At 43.7% G+C, this 5,907-nt stretch overlaps 1 long non-coding RNA gene across 2 annotated transcripts in view; it reads right to left on the bottom strand.

Annotated features, from left to right (window-relative positions):
- LOC108310538 overlaps window positions 1-5,907 on the bottom strand; it is a 30,807-nt gene that overhangs the window by 3,416 nt on the left and 21,484 nt on the right. The window contains exons 1-2 of one of the 2 annotated variants that reach the window (XR_005201702.1): window positions 1,504-1,544; window positions 927-1,071 (exon numbers count right to left, since the gene is read on the bottom strand). This is a non-coding gene — a long non-coding RNA (uncharacterized LOC108310538). Of the gene's footprint in view, window positions 1-926; window positions 1,072-1,503; window positions 1,545-5,907 lie in introns of those variants that run through there. The other variant, XR_001827791.2, reaches the window with a different exon arrangement.

Raw genomic sequence — 5,907 nt, 5'->3', positions numbered from 1 at the left:
TGTGCATAAGCAAATATTCCAAAACCCCCCCAAAAAACTGGAAAGCTGAACACTTTTGATTCCAAGCATTTTGGATAAGGGAAACTAAATTAAGCTTTTTTTTAAAAAAAAAAAAAGATGGGGTTTCACCATGATGGCCAGGCTGGTCTTGAACTCCTGACCTCAGGTGATCCACCCACCTCGGCCTCCCAAAGTGCTAGGATTACAGGCGTGAGCCACCGCGCCCGGCAAGACCAGTTTGAAGTTTGCAATTGTTCAAGCCTATCTGAAAAGATCTGAACTAGGAAATGAGAGAACAAATGAATGGGAGACACACTGAGTAGGTAGAATGGATTGAACTTCACTAATAATTAGAGGTAGAAAGTGGAAAAGAAGGAGCTGAGTTTCAGGTGTAGAGTCTTGGTTTAAGGCCAGGCGTGGTGGTTCACGCCAATCCCAGCACTTGGGAGGCCAAGGCGGGCGGATCATGAGGTCAAGAAATTGAGACCACCTTAGCCAACATGGTAAAACCCCTTCTCTACTAAAAAATACAAAAATTAGCTGGGCATGGAGGTGCATGCCTGTAATCCCAGTTACTCGGGAGGCTGAAGCAGGAGAATTGCTTGAACCAGGGAGTCAGAGGTTGCAGTGAGCCAAGATCTTGCCACTGTACACTAGCCTGGTGACAGAGCAAGACTCCGTTTCAAAAAATAAAAAAAAGAGTCTTGGTTTGAGAAAAGTCTGGAGAAAGAATTAGTTGGATATATGATAATAACTTTGAAGACCCAGCAGAACACAAACTTCTACTGCCCAACCATTTATGCGAGGAGGCCCTAAACAAGTCCTAGATGTTATCAAAAGGAGTCCTGTGCTGCCTTGACTATTTGCTAGAAATACAAATCTGTATCTTAGTTTTTAATTTGTAGGATAAGAAAGGCAACACTCACCTAGCTTCTTGAAATTTGAGTGCTGTGTAGAGATGGAGGGACTCTTGAGATCTTGACAAGAAGCCTCTGAGATTTCTAGTGGGTCATGAATCCTTTTTGGATTTTGCCTGTGTGGAGGATAAAGCTGTTGGCTCCTAAAGGTTCACTGAAAAATCAATGACATGAGGCAGTCTGATTAATAAGAGAAAAGGTATGCAAATGTTATGCAAATTTAATCAATATGTATATATGGAAGCCTTCAGAATGAAGACCCCCTCGATGAGGAGCTTATATACCATCTTAAAGTTACAGAAACAATGGGGGCTTGGATCCTGGCCAAACAGGTTATGAGATGGGGAATAGATTCTATTGAGGGGATTACTAGGGAGAATCAATGGATCTGGGAATAGAGATTTAGTTGGAAATAGTTCTCTTTGACAGTGAAATGGTCTGTTTAGGTGTGGTTACATTCTTGATCTTACAGGGAAAGGAAGTAAAAACAACTGTTCTCTTTGGTGTATCTGGGATCTTAGGCAGATAAAGAAACTTCAACTTCCTTGGGAGAGATAGTGGGGAGGGGCAAGGAGGTTAGAGAGACCTTGAGGCTTCTTCTTCAGTTCAGCATGTCAAAATGCCATGCCTGTAATCCCAGCTACTTGAGAGGCTGAGGCAGGAGAATCGCTTGAACCCTGGAGGCAGAGATTACGGTGAGCCAAGATCACATCATTGCACTCCAGCCTGGGCAACAAGAGTGAAGCTTTGTTTAAAAAAAAAAAGCCATGTTTTGAGCTTATTGTTTTCTCAGCCCCAACACTTGTATAGATTTATGCATTAGTGTTACAGTAGGTAGGTAGTCAGATATGAGCAGGGCAGGGAAGAGGCTCCCTCAATCCCTACCAGGAATGTCAGGTGACCATCAGGTGATGGTCAGGCGGTTTGTTAAACTGTCTCTCTAAAATAATAGTTGGTTGCAGCCAGCACCAAGGAAAGGCAGTCTCCCACCAGACAGAAAAAACTTAAAACTGGCGATCAGCAGCTTCCTGATAAGATCTCAGGAGCTAGGTGAGTGGGCTCAAGCATGCAAACTAAGAGGCAAAATGGCAGAGTTTAAACACTTAACTGGTAAAGGAAAAACACCTCAAATGAGCATGTGTACAACTTCAGTAAACACAATGTGCATGTGGCCCCTCCCAAGTGCCAGCAGACCACTGCATATGTCAACAGCCCACCCCATGGGAAGAATCAGGGAGAAGAGACCAGAAGCAACCAGAAGTATGCCAATGTATAAGACCCCAAGTCAGTGCCTGTAATCCCAGCTACTCGGGAGGCTGAGGCAGGAGAATTGCTTGAATCCGGGAGGCAGAGGTTGCACTGAGTCGAGATCTCGCCATTGCACTCCAGCATTGGTGACAGAATAAGACTCCAACTCAAAGAAACAAAACAAAACAAAACTGATCTGGTGGTATTTCTACCTTTGAGTTCAGCATTTGTTTGTTTATTTATTTAATAAAAGAGACAGGGTCTCATTATGTTGCCCAGGCTGGTCTCAAACTCCTGAACTCACACAATCCTCCTGCCTTGGCCTCCCAAAGTGCTGGGATTATAGGCGTGAGCCGCCATGCCCAGCCAGCATATTCTTTTTTTTTTTTTTTGAGACAGTCTTGCTCTGTCACCCAGGCTGGAACGCAGTGGTGCAATCTCAGCTCACTGCAACCTTCGCCTCCCGCGTTAAAGCAATTCTCCTGCCTCAGCCTCCCAAGTAGCTGGGACTTACAGGCATGTGACACCATGCCCAGATAATTTTTGTATTTTTTGGTTTTGCCATGTTGATCTCACACTCCCAACCTCAGGTGATCTGCCCACCTGGGCCTCCCAAAGTGGTGGGATTACAGGCATGAGCCACCATGCCCGGCCACTGGGACACATTTCTAAGTTACCCTGGGGGGTGCTCCTGAGTTCAGTGTATTCTGAAACTAATTTCCTGTTGTACAGGGATTGGAGGGGAAGAAGGACAAACACTGCTATGAAGTAAATGCTCATTATCAGCCTTCCTTTCCATGTAGGAAAGCTTCATTCTTCAAACAACAGACTGACATTCTCTCTTTGACCAAACTTTACTCAAGCTTCTGTGAACCCTCTTCTCAACTAGGCCTGCACCTCTGGACTTCTGGTCCTCCTTTACATCACCCAATTTTAGCAAAAATCTTGCTAAGTCAGTTTAGCAAGAATTCCCCACCCTTGATGTCTGATTAAATTCCTCAGCTTCCACCAGCCTCCAGGTGATGTTTGATCATCCTGATTTGATCCTAAGAATTGTGTCAAATCAGTTTAGCCAGAATTTCCCTTTAACCTGATGTTTCAGATTCCTGATCTTCCAGCCCCTGATTCCCTTCCTCTTCTTGGCTATAAAACCCCACTTGTCCTTACTGTATTTGGAATTGAGCACAAAGAAACTGAGGTTTTTTTTCACCTAGTGCAGTAGTTCCTGAATAAAATCTACTTGTACTGCTTCGACCACTGTCCAGCTCTGGTTTTCTTTAATAAGACATATAGAAGTGATAGTGATTACTGGTTTTCTCTTCTATTATAATGGTGGACATATGAGCAATTAAGGCAGAAAAGCCCAGCTGCTGTTTTCCTAGTCAGTTGAAAAGTGCAAATTTCCCTAAAGAGGCTTATAAGGAATTTCCTGAGTGTTTCTCAATGGGGAATTACAAGCCTTTGGAGACTAAACTGTGTGATCACAAGGTGAAAAAAATAACCTCCTGTCTCACAGTAATAGCTTGGGTACATCGCCACTCTTTTTTGAACCTCAGTTTTTCATTCATAAAGGTAAAAAGGCCAGGCGTGGTGGCTGATGCCTGCAATCCTAGCACTTTGGGAGGATGAGGTGGGCAGATTGCTGAGCTCAGGAGTTCGAGACTAGCCTGGGCAACACAGTGAAATCCCATTTCTACTAAAATACAAAAAAATTAGCTGGGTGTGGCGGCATGCACCTGTAGCCCCAGCTACTCAGGAGGCTGAGGCAGGAGAGTTACGTGAACCCAGGAGGTGAAGGTATGCAGTGAGCTGAGCACCACTGCACTCCAGCCTGGGCAACAGAGTGAGACTCTGTCTCCAAAAAAAAAGGTAAAAAGATTTTGGCTGGGTGCAGTGGCTCACACCTGTAATCCCAGCACTTTGGGAGGCTGAGGCAGGTGGATCATGAGGTCAGGAGTTTAAGACCAGCCTGGCCAAGACGGTGAAACCCTGTCTCTACTCCAAAAAATTAGCCAGGCATGGTGGCATGCACCTGTAATCCCAGTTACTCGGGAGGCTGATGCGGAGAATCGCTTGAACCCAGGAGGTGGAGGTTGCAGTAAGCCAAGATCGCACCACTGCACTCCAGCCTGGGCGACAGAGCAAGACTCCATCTCAAAAAAAAAAAATTTTTTTTTTGATGAGATCAATAGTATTTAGACTTTTGGGTTTCAGATTTTATTTAATTTTTTTTTTTTTTTTTTTGAGACAGAGTCTGACTCTGTTTCCCAGGCTAGAGTACAGTGACATGCTCTCATTTCATTGTAACCTCAACCTCCCAGGCTGAAGTGATCCTCTCACCTCAGTCTCCTGAGTAGCTGGGACTACAGGCATGTGCCAACATGCCTAGCTAATTTTGTTTACTTTTTGTAGAGATAAGGTGTTGCCCAGGCTGGTTTTGAAATGCTGGGCTCAAGCAATACTTATGCTTTGGCTGCCCAAAGTGTTGGAATTCCAGCCAAGAGTCATCAGGCCTGTCCTGGTTTTAGATTTCCAAAGAAAAATTGGAAGTACAGGGCCAGGCAAGGTGGCTCGCACCTGTAATCCCAGCATTTTGGGAGGCCAAGGTGGGTGGATTACCTGTGGTGAGGAGTTCGAGACCACGCTGGCCTACATGGTGAAACACCGTCTCTACTAAAAACACAAAAATCACCTGGGTGTGGTGACAGGCACCTGTAATCCCAGCTACTCAAGAGGCTGGGCAGGAAAACAGCTTGAACCCAGGAGGCAGAGGTACAGTGAGCTGAGAGCCTGGCCACAGAGTGAGACTCCGTCTCAAAAAAAAAGCTGTATTTCAAGTTATGTTTATATTAGTGTTACTTATAATAACAACATAAAATGGAAATAGACTACTTGTTGGAATAAAGTGGATGTTAGTTCAAATATATGCTGAATGGAATATTATTCAGTTACTTAAAATACTGTTAGGTAGCATTATAGAAAGGAAAAAAAACTTACAAGTTACCAAAAATTATCATATGACAAAAATAACCATGTGATTACAACCATGAAAAACAGTTCAAATAATAAGAATGTACGCTACTGTGATATAGTTGATTTTTAGCAAAAGGTATTATGAATGTTTTTCTCTTTGCTTTGTTTTTCTGATTTCCTATAGTGTGTTTATGTTGTTTTTAATAATTACAACTTTTGGGCCAGATGCAGTGGCTCATGCCTATAATCCCAGCACTTTGGGAGGCCAAGGTGGGCAGATCACTTGAGGTCAGGAGTTTGAGACCAGCCCACTAACATGGTGAAACCCCGCCTCTACTAAAAATACAAAAATTAGCCAGATGTGGATGCCTGTAATCCCAGCTACTTGGGAGATTGAGACAGGAGAATTGCTTGAACCGGGAGGTGGACGTTGCAGTGAGCTGGGATTGCGCCACTATACTCCAGCCTGGGCGACAGAGCGAGACTCTATCTTAAAAATAATAATAATAAATGATTACAATTTTTCTTTTCTTTTCTTTTTTAAAGATGGGGTTTCACCGTATTGGTCAGGCTGATCTTGAACTCCTGACCTCAGGTGATCCACCCGCCTTGGCCTCCAAAGTGCTTGGATTACAGGTGTGAGCCACCGCACCCGGCCAATGATTACAATTTTTATTACAAAAAGAAAAAAAAAGACTTCTCCAGAAACATGTTTTGGTTCCACTATAAATTTAAATGTCCAGAAATTGTACCAGCTTATAAAGTTTTG

The sequence above is a fragment of the Cebus imitator genome, unplaced genomic scaffold (genome assembly GCF_001604975.1).
Source record: "Cebus imitator isolate Cc_AM_T3 unplaced genomic scaffold, Cebus_imitator-1.0 Scaffold104, whole genome shotgun sequence".
Classification (NCBI taxonomy): domain Eukaryota; kingdom Metazoa; phylum Chordata; class Mammalia; order Primates; family Cebidae; genus Cebus; species Cebus imitator.
This window is presented reverse-complemented; position numbering and strand designations above follow the sequence as displayed.